This window comes from Linepithema humile, chromosome 5 (genome assembly GCF_040581485.1).
Source record: "Linepithema humile isolate Giens D197 chromosome 5, Lhum_UNIL_v1.0, whole genome shotgun sequence".
Lineage (NCBI taxonomy): Eukaryota > Metazoa > Arthropoda > Insecta > Hymenoptera > Formicidae > Linepithema > Linepithema humile.
In genome coordinates, this window is record NC_090132.1 from 17,094,202 (window position 1) to 17,110,379 (window position 16,178).

The following is a 16,178-nucleotide window of genomic DNA, read 5'->3' on the forward strand; positions in this document are numbered from 1 at the left end:
TTTAATGATGACACTAATTATTCTCAGCCAGTTACTTATTATAATAATGAATAAGAAGGCAGTAAGCTCTTTCTAACTTTTTAAATAACTTCGAAAGACGAAAAAGAAAAAGCCACTTCTAAGTTATGATCGATGAATCGGTCTTCGTCTTTAGAAACTATCGGTATTCGGGAGCGAATCCCTTTGTTCAAGTTTTTCACCATGACATTCGTGAGGATAAAAATCTTATTCCTCGATCGTAAGACACCCTCGCAATGCGTCAAATTACATAGGACGACGAGAAGATTCTTCGGGCGCAACCGACAGAATTGCGACTGCATTTCTCGTAAAGAAGAATTCGCCGTCGCGTGACGAACTATCGAACTTACGACGGACGCTTATCGCCAAAATGGAGAAAGTCAAAATTGACTTCCAGAATATCACGGATGCCAATGAAAAGTCGGCGACGGGTACGAAAGGACGATATCATCGGTTAACGCCCGGTCGCTGCTAATTCGTCGATATTACTTCAGCACTTCGCCAAGAAGTTCGCCGAGGAGGAAAAAGAGGATGAAGGAGCGAGTATACGCGCCCGGTACCTATGCGAGTTCGAGTCACGGCTGGAAACGAGAAGACTCGCCGCTTTTCTGAAGTTATCGGAGCTCTGCTTCGGAAACGAAAAAAAAGAGAGCGTGAGCGAAGAAGCGGAATTATCGCGCACCCATTTCCCGGAGGATTCTGGTCTATGTATTAAAACAATATCGAATCAAAAAGTAGGTAACTTTTTAAATTTAGTCATCTTATAAATCGAATTGTGCAGATGACAAACGCATCGAAAATATAATTGCGGAATATAATTGTATGTACAACTGCACTCTGGCTTCCATTTTTGTATCGAACGTTTTAATTTTAATTGTTATTTAAATTATACGTTTACATAATATTTCATATTTTTCTTGAAAAAAATAATACAAAATATTTTCAAATTTGTTTTTCAACATATCATCATTATATACTCGCCGTGTTTAGAGATATGAATTTCGTCATTCTTTGAAGTGTATAATTATATCTGATTAATTCGTCTTATTATTGATAGTTGATAAATTATTCGCGGCAGATGCGCGGAAAAAGGAAAGATGGTGAAAAGTAATGGAGAGAAAAACGAGAATGAAGCTAATAAAAACGTCGGCGTTCTCCGCAAGCTCAATTCCTACGGAATGCGAGCAAAGCACGATCTACTTTTCTACTTTATACTTCGACGTCCGTTTAACCCCTTGGCGTTACAACGTAAGGAGATTCCACGGTGCGCGCTTCCGAGGATTGTATCATACTTGAATTCACATATCGAGCATTATGCTGCTCAATAATGGCAAATATCCGGTAATGGATTTTAAATTTGCAAGCATAAATGCCGATTTCATGTAAAGTAGGGAGAAACTTGCCTCTCTCTTATTAATTCTCGATATTTTACATACCTTACTACTTAGTTGTTTAACTAACAATAAGAATAAATAGCTAACAAATTTGTCGGTTACATCGTTTTTAATATCATTAATTGTTATGGTATGTTGCAATAAATTTGCTATCTCGAAAGTTATAAATCGTACATCAATGAGTTTCAAAATGTATTGCTTAATATTTAGACAATCCAATTTTTGAAGTTTTAATTCTCATATCTAATTGATATTAATTTTTTATATTTAAATTTATTTACATTTATTCTGATTTATTTACTCCAAAGAATATATTTTTTAGATAGCAAAACCCATTTTTCTTTGAAAAGCAATATTTCCTTTTCTGATTTATTCGTTTCTATGTATCGCGTGGATTGCGATCTACGTGTAGTAATTTATTTATATTCGCAAAAGGGCAAATTTTATTGATAAAAACAAAAATATTTCAGAGATGGATTTCCCTGCTTCAAGCAATTAACTTTTCACGAGATATTTTATATCAACTTTACCCGATGCCCTTTGCGCACACGGTCATAAATCGTTATATTACTTTCATAAATTTTGAGGATGCAGCTGCAAAGGTGTTTTCTGTTCGTCAAACGTGTTGCGGAAATTAGGAGAATTCCGTAACTGTATTTCATGCATTCGCATCTATCGCTCTGCTCATTGAGAAAAATATTTTTTTATCTTGCATATTTTTCTTAAGTATATAAAACACTACTTTAACAAACAATTTAATGGCGAATGCAAAGGACGCAACCAAGACAAAGAAGCGGAAAATCAGTTAGAAAAACGTCGACCTTTCTTCATATAACACTATTTTCCGGAAACGTGAGATGCTCATTTCTGACTTTAACGTCCATCTCATACCGTTTGTACTCTCGGCACCTAAATTTCCCTATGCATCACGAGAATAATTCAGGAACTGACGGCAAGATTATGTTCTTGGGATAAATTAATTTTCACGAAAATATAGAAAAATATGTAAATTGTATTAAGTTATAATAAATAATATTATAACTTATTCAATTATCTTTTCTAATTTGGCCTTAAATTTTTTTTCTATTAATAGACAATGCATAATTTACAATCTCCGGTAATTATTTAGAATTAAACAAAAAATATATAAATTACGTAAGACAACTTTCATATTAAGCTAATCCCACCACCATTACTAAAAAGTTCATATATTTTGCGATAAACTGCTTACCACAATGTTGCTCCAACATCGTTCGATATTCCCTGGGCTTCCTGCTTTTTAATGGCACTCACACGCGTTCGCGATCATGTTCGCATTGCTCGCGAACACATCCAAATACAAAAATCGAGCGATACTTTAAACGGCACTCCCGGTATAACGACACTCCCGCACTCTCGATGCGCGTTTTATTACATTATAGCAAAATGAAAATTGGGGCACGGATATCTTGCAACAGAGAGTTGCAACAAAGAAAGAAAGATAGCACCCGCAACACACATTTTATTATAGAACGGATAGAACGGAACGAATTTACGGCGAGGCAAATATGATGATTCACCAGCATCGAAGTAGCCATCGAAAGTTTATCTGTAAAATATAAATACATTTACATTGTAACAAAAACATTGTGTTTAAAATAAAATTACTGGAAATAATATTATTTTAAAGATACACTGTAATTTATTCCTAATTTTATTTGTTAATAATTTTTTTATAAACAATAAGCGATGACTAGAGCCTTTTTTGTTACTTTAAACTAGAATTTTAATAATATATGTCAATTTCCATAAATTTTTATTAAAATAAAATAACACAAACGAAGAAATAGTTGGATAAGCTCTCTATATCGATTATTTGAAGAGAGAATAGAGAACGTAAGCTGTATTATTGACTTAATTATTATTCTTCACAATTATTATAACTTGACGAATAATCAAGAGACACGGTAGTGTCTCACGCCAAGTTCACGCGCAGCGCATAAAGACTCGAAGATAAAATGTGAAAATGTCATAAGGTGGTCAAACGAGGCTTTGTTAGCTGATATTCGTGCTTTATTCATGTTAAAATCTGTATACTAACAACTCTTCGTTTTCAGTGTGTTCATATTACAATGAAGTTGTGTATTGTTTTGTCTCGTTATATGTTAAAAGGTTAATCCAAGTGAACAACTAATATCAAACATACTCACTCTCCGTCTCATTCTCTTTTTTTTCTACCTTAGAGAGACGTGTGAGTTTAAACTAAATTCACTCTCTTTTCCGCACGCGATCCTCCTCCATCTGTCCGAAAACACTTGACATAAGAATGAGAACATATATCTTATGGTCTAATTATTGGCGTGTTTTTTGTACTCTCTTAATCATGGTCAACAAGTATGTATCTCAATTATTTTATTAAAATGACTTGCAAATGGTATTTTATTATTACGCGGTATGTTTGATACTATAGTTTTTTATTTGTGGATTGACTTTTTAACGAATAACATAACAAAATAACACATTAAGCTTTACACCGACATTTATATTTATTCCGAACTTCTATTATAATATTTGCTTGCAATCTACACCGAAGATCTACACTGAAGACTTAAACATTTGTAATGAAGAATTACAGTTATATAGATTTTAGCACGAATAACGAACTAAGGCTCGTTCGCCTTCCTTTATGACGTTTTGGTATCTTATAACTCTACTGTTAGAAAAAAAAACGTTTTTTCTAAAAGGAGTTTTATGAAGATGTTTTATGAAGGAGTTTTGTGTATTTATCTAACTATCTGTTATACAACTTGTATTTTAAATATATCAAGAGCTACGCTTTTACACGTAATCATATGAATCGCTTTTATACGTAATTCGTATAAATCGCCACTTGTGTTATGCATTTTAATATTATATAAGGATGTTAATAATAATGTATGTGCAAGAGATCGACGGTCATCCATACAAAGTAAAATGAGCGTCCAAAAATACGTGACGACAGAGCGGTGATGAACGCAGATCACTCGGGATTTCTTTTTCCATTTGTCGAGTATCATTCTAATTTTGTTCTTGGTTTGAGATGAACACGTTGCTGCATTCGTGTATCGAAAACTGCTTTCTTGCTTTTACATTTTTACCAACGTACATAATTTTGTCTGAAATTATTAGAATATTTGTAGAAGTACTAATACTACTTGACGGATTAAGGCAGACTGAAGAGTGTAATCTCGGAGATGGATGATTCAATGAATAATTAATTTTTAATGCAAGCGCTGGCGAAATGGAGAATAAAGAGCAGCTCTCTGAGAAAATGTACTACGTTACAATTTTTTCTTTCTTTCATTATCTAACTTTTTTTCTATCGAATACTTGAAAAAATGCTGATTTATAATTGAGTTATGATCAATTTACGTTTCTACAATTTCAGATATTTATATCTATTTTTTCATGAATAAAATTAAATTACAACAAAATTTGTTGCATCAATTGCAATTATTTATATAATAATTAGCGTTTTACGGAAACAAGTTAATTTATATAATGTGAAAAGATAGATGATACATATAACATGCTTAACGACTGGCGACATAAAATTCCGCACGTTAAATTTAATTTAAAAGCATAATTTGTGAGGGAATAATTAAATCTTGCATAACTCTATCCAATTATGGCCATCAATTAAAAATAATTTGATTTCCTCGCAATTTTAGCCGAACGAAATTACAACAGTTGGAGATACATGACGCTCAGGTGTCATAAAATCTCCACGGGTCGTCAAAGCGAGTTCTAATTCGATGAACATTCCCCTGTTTCTCGTGAATGGATTGTCTGCAGTCAAACGTCTCGTCTAATCCGAAGGGAGAACGTCTGCCTACGTAAATGGCCATCCCACTCAGTTCTAACGGGATTTCACGACATCTTCGCGACGAATACCGGCGCGACGTGCATACGGACGTCTCGTATTGTCTTCCGCTCACCCCTCCACGTACTACATCCAGCCATCCAAATTGCTCTCATGCTTCCAGTTATTACTTAACTATGTCGCGGCAGTTGGAATGGGACGTGAACAATGTATATCGTGACCGTAAACCGGAATTTCGCCTTCGATCTAACACATATTTTAATTTAATTAATACGCTCGCCCAATACGCTGGTATTGCCTCCAAAATTTGCTATTACAGAAGTGATCAATACGGAACGACAGCAAAGCGTAGTTTTCACGACGCACTGCTTGTTGTCAACAAGTAATTGCTTTTACCATCTAATCGTAATCTTTTCCGGCTGAAACATTAATAGAAAAAATTCTCCTGGCTTTATAATATTCGTTTATGCAAATTAAAATGCTTAATATTAAAATCAATGCATAACGACTGATGTGGCAAAATTAAGTTGTTCATAGACTTCTTATTAGGTAGTAAACATATACATACAAATTATCTCTTTTATAATAATATATAATATATTGTATTTAAAATTATTTTTAAAAATATTTATTTTACATAAATATCGTAATGAGATATAGAATGCGAATGGAAAATTCGCATTATAAATAGCGCAATATTCCAAAACGATAAAAAAAGAAATAAATGACTAATATACGAAATCTCGTTCACATCTGTTTTGATAAAGAAATGCGAGAGGATTCAAGAAGGAGACATGGTGTCCTCTCATTGCCAGAAAATATGATAATATCAATGTCACGAGGGAAATCGCGGAAACTGGTATCACGATCGTGAGGCGAATTGAATGAAAGGAAATGTGAGATGGTCGATCCTTTTTCTTATGCACGCATACGCGCGTTGGTCGCGATTCTAACAAATGTAATTGCAAGAGACGATTTCCCTAGCGCCTTTTACAAATCTTCTTTATTACTAGTCACAATTTTCAATTTTTGAAAAATATACACAATTTATATATTATATTATAATATAGATTATAATAAATCATTAATGTATAGTAATAATTTTTCACGTAAATTCTGCCTTTATCAATCAGCATTTTTCTACTTTTAACAGAAAAATCGTCGAACAATGCGAGGCTAAAATAAAAAAGTGCTAATAAAAATAAATAATAAAAGACTTTTCTTTGCGGTTTCGATTACAATTTTCAGCCAGGACAAAAAAATTTCATGACATTTTTTTGTAAAGTAATTTAATGGGTTTTCTCTTTCAAAAACTGCCGCGGTTGCAAGTAATTTTACTCCAGCCGGCATGCCTGTGCATTCACGTTTATTTTCTCATTATATAATTACGCGCATCATACCCGATTTCAAAGAACGATACGATTTGTTTGCCGATTTACCGTTGCGCTAATTAACCGCTTTTCCTGCACAAATACTCTCAGCAGTTATTAGCTGAGTATTAAAGAAGATGATGGCAAATATATTTTTATCTACCACTTATCTTTTCATATCAGTACGCTTTTACTCTTTAATTATTTGTCTTAATAAAATTTTCCTTTTTTTATTGCAAAAAAAGCAATTTTGTTGCCAATATGTAAAAAATATTTAATTGAATCGATTTGATTACGGCTGCTACCGCACAATTTTCCTCGAAATCCCATTTGTTTAAGGGCTTTTATTAAGTTAATCGTGTTGCGAGGTTTTCGCTCTACGAGCACGCGGCGGAAGTAAATGAAAATAAAGCAGCTGCATTCAAACGAACGCTATTCACCACACTGCACGCTCATTCGCAATTAGGTTCATCTTACTCTGCTATATTCATTTCTAACGCGCTATCTTTGCATTATCCATCGACGATAAATATAAAGAAAAAAAAATTAGAAAGCACAATTACTTTCAAATGAAGTAAGATTTCTTTAAAATTTATAATACAACCCAAAATTCCAAAACAATTCTTACAACAAAATATTTGAATTTTAATTAAACTACTTTCAAAAATTTTTCTTTGTTTTCTACAACGAGAAAAATGTCTCATATGATTGTTACGTAGAAATAATTAGCTCTTCTCAAATTTTCGATTACGATCGCTAGTATTTGTACATCCGGCGATCCTTTGTACACTATGTTCTCTGCAAGCGGTTGAGCTTGAAATTCTGCTATGCGGTTGGCGCGACCAATTGGCCGGAAAACGAGAAATGTCGACTCGCGCTAATGAGGGTCGGAGACTTGACCTCCGCCTTCCTAAACACGATAATTATTGCGTGAAATCCCCTTTAGCGGCGGATTCTATACATGTAGAATTCGGTAACACGAGCGTATGGTAACGGTCGCGACTTTTGTTAATCAGGATACGAACAGCACAGAGATATCGCGGGATGTTACTGATAAACGCAATCCGTAATATCAAACAATCCGTAGTATAATGACAATGTAGTTGCTCGATAAATTTTGAGGCATGTAATATTCCCGCTCGTGAATATTACTAATATATGATAATCATAATACATTTATTTATGTTAATAACTAAATTAATAATTAATTCGGTTAAATATCAGAGAACCAGAAGATATCCAACATCTAAATATCGATTTTCTATATAATTCCTTTAACATGATTATTTAAAAATATTTTATTTTGTCTTAAATTATTTTTCACAAAGCGAAAAATTGTGATTGATATAAAAAAGGTGAAATTCTCGTTCCATATTAATAAAGAACTTTTTTAAATTTAATCATCGCGGCATCTTGATATTTTTACACACTTCAACGATGCAATTTTACGAAAGTGAGTTTAAGCCTTGGTAAAAAATATATTGAGGGAACATTCAGCGGAAGTTTTTCGAGCAGCAACTGAAAAGTTTAAGCACGCGGTCGAGCTGCCAATTGTCACACAAACAAGAAACATCCAGCGATACTAATTAGTATCATCAAGCATCCCGAGGCGTGAGAATTGTACAATTTCATGTTTAATATAAACACACCATCAAAATACTACAAAATACACATACCCGCCGGGCACTGAGAATGACGTTCGTTAAAAGTTTCTAAAAAAACTCAATAGTAACGGTCGACTGAAAAATGCGTGGCTTTTTGCTTCGGAAAATTCATGACGAGCGAAATTGGCTTCTCAGGTCACTCCGAAACGTCAATGTGTACGCAAAAGCGGAATGATAATTGCCATAAAAAATGTAACGTTATTTTCACGCAAAATGGCGATATCTATACGAAAATTGCATTTGACCCATGTATTTATTTAAATGCAACACACGCGTATTTAAATGCAAGCAAAATTGGAAAATTACAAAAACAAGTCGCAACATTTATTGGTGCCGGTAAATTAAATCGCGAATATCGAGTTGTTCAAACGTTACTTGCGACAATGTTTGTTACCTGATGCATTGTACTTCTTGTATGGTTTTTCACATTCACGAGCGATTGTCGGCTGGTGAGTTAAAACCGTTTGGATGGGTCATTAAAATGCAAAGCGAGGATCAAAGCATGGAATTAGATCAGACACGCAGACTGACTGCCTGAAACTAGCTGAAATATTGCACGTGAACCGAAATCGGATGTGAGGAGCGACATTTACGTTCATGGGTGTTTCGCGTTCTACTCACAGACGTTATATAAACGATACAATAGTCGTGAAAATCGTGAATAAAACCAAGTGGATTTAAATTTTTCGCTAATATCGCTTTTCTCCTACAAAATAATTTTTGTGGCATATAAAATTTGAAGATCTTGTTCTTCATAGTACCGTGAAAACGCATTGCTATAAAAATATGCAGATTTTTAATTTAATATTTTTGCAAACATATTCTTTTTTTTAAATTAAAAAAAATTATTTTGCAATTTTATAGTTTATTTGTGTGAAAATGTAATTACCTTGCGCAAAAATTTAATTAATTTTCTCGCAAATTGATAAAATAAATAATTAAAGCAATATAATTTTAGTAAACCATAAAAAAATATATAAAAAATAAATTTTGAGAAAATTTATGAAAATTGTAACAATTACACTATAATCTGTCTAAATCTCTATGATATGAAAATTTAATTAAAATTTTATTCCACTCTTGAATTAAAAAATGCCTGCTCTGTAAATTCAGATCAAATTCTTAAACGCCAACACATGCCGGCGGGATCTTGATCCCCGTTGAAAAATAGTCTGCGACAAGAAAGAAGTCGCGATGTACATAGGCACGACGGCATCGTTTTTCCGCGTGGTATCCGACGTCCCCCGGGAAGCCGCATGACGCTTACATGCACATGCACATGCACTTTGCGCTCACAGCAGACGCACGCTTCGGGCGGAATAGACGCGCGAGGATGGAATGACAGGAAGTGGAAGGATATTAGCCTGGATGTCACTCCGCGTAATAGGAGGAGACCGAGGGACCCCTTCCCGCCAGTTGCATCCCCTATACATTCCGGGAGGGACGAGACTCCCCGATACACTCGGTAGGATAGGGTATGGTATTCACCCCTCGTCCGACGATAGAACTCCACAGCGATATTGACTGCTCCTGACACGGCGGGATCTGTTTTCCTCCCAGATAATGGGGATTCAAACATCAAAGAGCATGTAGGAGCATGCAAATGCAGACAATGAGATTTCTCGCGGAAAAAAGAGAGAATTGTTGTACACGGAGACTATTGTATCTTACGTAAAGATTTATCTTAATAATTTAGAAGAAATATAATTGATACTTTTTTCCTGATTCTTCATTCGTGTTTGACTAATGACACAATTAACTTCTACATTATTACATAGATACAAATAATAATAAATACATTTTTTATCAAAGTAAAATCCAAATTTGCTTTATATAATTTTAACACAAAATAATAAATGATAATTTATTTAATAATTATAATTGATAAATAATTTATTTATTACATTTATTATCATTATTCTTTTATTACTAAATATAAAATATTTCTAAAATTTATATTTGGAATTATTTTTTATGTTAAAATTATATAAAGCAAATTTGGATTCTACTTTGATAAAAAAATGTATTTATTATTATTTGTATCTATGTAATAATGTAGAACTTAATTGTCATTAGTTAAACACGAATGAAGAATCAGGAAAATATTAATCATATTTCTTCTAAATTATTTACCTTAAAGTTGCTCCGACGGAGCCCGATGCTCCTCGGATCTTCTTCTCCTCTCAGTTTTCCATCGATAACTGCTTTTCCTTGGCACTTACTCGCGAAAATACGATCGCGCGGTATTTCGCACGATAACGCAAACTTTGTTATGTTATAACAAAGGAAAAACTTGAAAAAAACGTGAAATTGCACAAAACTACGATCCATCCGACACTCGACGTCCGATGCAAGCAAGCAAATGGCAGAGAAAAATAAAAAAAAATTATACAATTAATTTTAAACCACTTGCCGTGGCTATTCAAAGTATTTTCGCAGCTAAGCTTACGCAGTTTCAGGAAAGTATGATATATCTGCGTTTTAAAATGTTTGGACATCTGACTCTTTGGTATTGTTTCAAATAAAACATAAAATACACACGACATAACTAAAAATTTCGAATTACAGAACAAAATAACAGAGTATATTAATTAATGGCTCGACTATTTTATTTTATAATTATAAGTTTTTTGTTATCAATTTTATTATAACTAACCTAAAATTAACCACGCAAACAAAGTTGGCGTTATTGTACAAAATACCGTGCGATCTTATTTTCGCGAATGAGTGCTAACAAGAAACAGTCATTGATGGACCATTTAGAGAAAAAGAAACTCTGAAGAGCATTAGATGGAGCGACTTTAGAGTAAATAATTTATCATTTATTTATTATGTTAGATATTAATTGTTCATCTTTGCATGGTCGCATAAAATTTTGCATCGTTATATAATATAACGTATACAAAATAAATTATTATACTATAAAATATTTAGAATATTTAGCCAAATATTTGCACAATTTAATTTATAAATATTAAATATTTTTCAAAAATTGTGAGCATTATTATAAGAAATGTTAAACGTACAAAATAAATAATTTTTGATATTCAATCAATAAAGTATGTATTAAGTCTATTAAACTCACAATCAATTGAAATATTACTTTACGTACATTCAGAAATATACCTGAATTTTCATTAATTAACATTAATTTTTATTAATATCATATTCTTATAATGCTGTAATGTGATTATTGTTTTTGAATAGTTTATATATGTATATATGTATTGTATATAAAAAATGCGAGATATAAATGATCATAAAGAATAAATAATCAAACACTGCCAATTATTGCTACGTATTCATTTCAGCCAGTAATGAATTTTTTATTTGTAAATATGGAAAAAAAAACAAGTACTTATCGTTCACTAATAACAAAAAGCTGCATCGCTTGATCATTTATCTCATTTACTTTAATACCTTAGCAATTAGCGAATCAATGAGCAAAATAAAACAACAATTACAAGTATATCTTTAACAATGGGGTCTGATTGAATGTTTATCTCAATATTCTGCTCTGAACGATGCCGGATGATGCCGCGGCAGAAATAAGAAAGTCAAGCTTCCGCACGAAAGAAACTTTTCCTGTGGAAAAGCACCTTCGCGGCAAAAAGAGAGTCAAGATCATGAGTATCGAGTTTTCGCGTCTGCCGCTGCTTTATTGCCGTTTAGACTTCTCTTCACTTCGCTTTGTTTGACTTTGCTCCCTCGTCTCTCCCGTAAAGTGAAATAATCTCTCACACCGTCCCTCAACGCCATTCCGCGTTGTTTCGCTAAAGAATTCGCCGGTTACGCGTTACTTGGATCAACGGAAAAAATGAGAAAAATTCTACGCGACGCGAGGTCTTTATCTTTGAATAAAAGTTACCGCTCTTCGGTACTTCGTAAAACGGTTTCGCGAAAAACATTGTTGAATATTTGCGAAATTGAAGTAAATTACAAAACTGAGAAAAAAGTAAGTTTTCTTGTCAGTTTCTTCGAGGAAAAAAATAAAAGAACGGAAAAGTTTTATAAACTCAAGTACCTATTAATAAAATTAAAATCGTCTAATAAATAAAGCAATAGAATAATCGTTTGCTAGTAAAGTTAATATCAAACAAATATTAGAAATAAAAATAGAATACACAATGTAAAATGTAATGGAATGATTTATCAATCATCTGGATAATTTATTTCATCCGAGAGTTTCATTGCGATTAATCTACGTCTATATTGTAATTTCAATGAAATTTTCATTCGCGGAATCTATTACGGACGTTTATAGCGATGTGCTAATTGACGCACGTCTCGATTTTCATTTTGCGGAAATCCTGATGTGCAGCAAAATTCGACCGCGAATTTGCAAAGGTAATACAAAGCAGCGCCGAACTACGGACGACGCTGCAGTTTCACGGCACCGATGTTGTGAAACAAGTACCGAGTTGTCAATGAGAAACGTGCAAGTGCGACAAGTGCCGGCGGCGCGTTCCGACTATATTACAACGTATGCATATGTATGCATAAATAACGTTGAACCGGACTGGCGTCCGGTCAAATTACGTGCTTACGTTGGTCGCGAATCGCCGGCCGATTGCTTCGCCGAGCGTGAAAATCGGTTTTGGCCACTCAGGGGACCGTGGCAAAACGGTTTCGCCGTGACCATTTCCTGCCCGATGAAGGCAGCGCGAATGCTCGTAGACATCCGGAAGTTACCCAAGCGAATATCGTCGAAACTACGCCTCGGAGACTGCAGTGATACAAACAGAAATTTGCAAACCGTCACGCATTAAAAGTTTCCGAAACATTTTTTACATCTTTCTGACAAAAAAAAACCTCGTCAAAATGATATTTCGACGTCTTTGTTTTTCTTTCTCATTTCAAGAGTTTTTTCCGTTCGCTCTAACAAAATATTTAAGCTGTAACACACGGCTTCTCCCCGGGTGTTATGTCAACACGCGCCTGCACCTACCCGCGTCCCGTTTTCGCCGTCAGTTACCAGTGTTGACGGACGGCCGTTTAAAAAAAAAAAAGAGAAAAAAAAACGCGTCGGCGCCGCGTGGCTCGCGCGATAGGCGCAGGAGTGGATTTCATGGGATGGTATTCGATGGTCGATCGATAGCTCGAGGACTATGCACAAAGCGCGTGATCCAGCGTCGGCTTGTTAACGCTAGTTTAACACCGAGCGACCGCGTATACACGTGACATACACGCACGCATTCGCACATGCACGCGTACCTCCGCACTCACTATTCACCGCCAGAGAGAAAATCCGCGAGCCGGCCATCCCAGTGTTTTTCGTGTGGGACGCTGACCTTTGTTCAGCACCGCTACCTGCATTTATTTCAGTCCTTCTCTATCCTGCAAGTAGTTTAAGCGTAGCATAACCGCGACGCGAGTGACGCGCAAAGATGGCGATACGATTTCCGACTTCCTTCCGCTGCCGCTACGTCTGCTCTAGACACCGCAAATGAATGTTGACCGAATCGTAGCGACCGTGCTTTCCCGTGTTATCCGTTTACGGAGGCGTTGCGACCGTCTTAAGCGCCCCTATGCTGGAAGTGGCTCACGCGCCCCAAGCGCGAAAAAAAAAAAAAAAAACGAAAAGGTTCCTAAAATTTCTGCTTTCACCGTTATGCCGGGTCACTATAAACCAAGTGATCAATTTTTACATGTTTTTACGATTATATTTTGTTGTTGAAAATAATAAATATTATATAGATATTGATTCTTATTAATAAAAGTACTAAAAGCACGACATGCATAAGAATTTGACTTTTTTTGTAATGAGTGTGTTATGGCTCATCGAAGGGGATATTAAATGGTTAGGAAGCAATTTATCTAAATAGATTGTCGTTGAAATTTTTCGATAATCGCATCGCTATTCAAACGCGTATGTGCTTTATCGCTTAACAATGTGCGCTTGTCACACACATACGAAAGTGTATACACGTATATATTTCGACTATATATTCGACTATATATTCCACTATAATTTCTCTATTGCTGTTCCCCTTTCCAAGGTGGTCGCATAGGGCGCTGTCTTATCACACGTAAGCGAGTGTATCGCGCTGATAGGATCGCTTCCGGATACATAAGTTGCCCGAAGAAAAGCGAATGTTGGCGAGTACGCAAATTGTATCTCTCGACATTAAAACATTTAAGAGCGGTAGTTTTTATAAGACGCTTAGCGCAGAGTTCTAAAATTTGTGTTGATAGTCGACCATTTCGATGGTCGATCGTTATCAACATTATTTCAAGATTCGTGCTCGATCATCATCGATGGGACCACGAATCTTGAATTTCCGTGCTCGACCATGGAATCAATTAAGCCATGGGACTACGGATGCATGGATAGGCTAGGAAAGATTCTGAAGAAATTAGCATATAGCAAGACTATATTTCAAATATATTTCAAAATCAATAACCAAACAAAAATCGATAATGAAAAATGCGCTCTTTTATTAAATAAATTATTTCAAATGTAAAACATAAATTTTCAATTTTTGTCCCGTTTGTGTAAAACATATTCTTTTTATTTTTAACTTATATTTACATTTGCATATGTATTTCAAAAATTTTAATATATTAAGTTATTCGGAAAATTTGTAGCAATTTTTATGACTAAATAAAAAACAATTGTTTTATATTTAAATCCATCTTTATTCAATAATATATGTACGTTGTTTTCTACAACATTTGGCCATCTTTAACAACTTGTTTATACATATTACTAAATAAATGAACATATAAATATATAAAAATTGTTTTTGATTTTGTCATAAAAAAGACTATAAACTTTTTGAATAATTCAATATATGTTGCTTTAATTCTTATTTATAAAGAACATTTATTAAATATTCCAGAGTTAAATATTCAACGAATCTAAGTCCTAGCCCATCCATTTTAAAATAATGGATCTATGACATTATATATTTGTTATGTTTTTATCTATAACATTCTTGTATATCATTATGCTTATAATATTGCATTGTATGATTTTCTTTATTTCATATTGAAATTTATCCTATTTTTATTATATTCACATATACGAGGATAAAATAAAAAGTAAAAAGATTTTTTCATTCTCAAATTAATGAAAAATATCTCAAATATTGCAAAGAGACAAACTAGTCCTCATATAATGTTCTTGTCTACACTTACATACTCTTTAATTCATATATTTTATAACTCATTGCAAACCGGAAACATAAATCAACATGTCTTGTTTTTGAAATGTTAATTTACGTGTTTCGAATAATCTTGTGTGGTATTATTAACATGTTCCATGCCGTGTGGCTTACTGGTGGCCTCACTAAATTTTCTATTCAGGCCGTTTAAAATAAAATATTTTATATTTCTTAAATTTATTATAGCTTTTTATGATGTACAACATATTTTGTGTGTGTTACATTTTATTTTTAGTAATTTCTATAATTATAATTTTTTACAACATATACATAAATTTCACGACGTAAATAGAAAGTTATGTAAAATCAGAGCGACATGGAACATGTTAACAGATAAATATATATAAAATATATACAACGCGTGTGACAAAAAATATAATTTAAATTTATCATAATAAATAATTTGTTCTTCTAGAAACTAACTAAATTTAAAATATTTTGCAATGTGCAAACTAAAATTTTTATAAAATTAATATCATATACGATCTACAATGTGTTAAATTTTATAGTATGTATCTTATAGATCCATTATCTTAATAACAATCAAGACAAATTATAAACTCACTCACCGATTGATGCGCAGCAGCGGAGTTGTCATTCTGTTGATCTGCATAGTTGATAATCTGTAAAATACGAAAATAAGTCAAGATTATAGTTGCGTTCATAATGAATATTTATCAAGTCATAATTGAGTACATTGAACTTTTAATTCTTTTTGTAAGCAA

At 33.6% G+C, this 16,178-nt stretch overlaps 1 protein-coding gene across 1 annotated transcript in view; it reads right to left on the reverse strand.

Annotated features, from left to right (window-relative positions):
• Window positions 1-16,178, reverse strand: part of rho-6 (rhomboid-6) — a 156,769-nt gene that overhangs the window by 119,330 nt on the left and 21,261 nt on the right. The window contains exons 4-5 of the mRNA XM_067355914.1: window positions 16,023-16,076; window positions 2,644-3,000 (exon numbers count right to left, since the gene is read on the reverse strand). The gene's annotated coding sequence lies outside the window, so the exon portion shown is untranslated. The remainder of the gene's footprint in view (window positions 1-2,643; window positions 3,001-16,022; window positions 16,077-16,178) is intronic.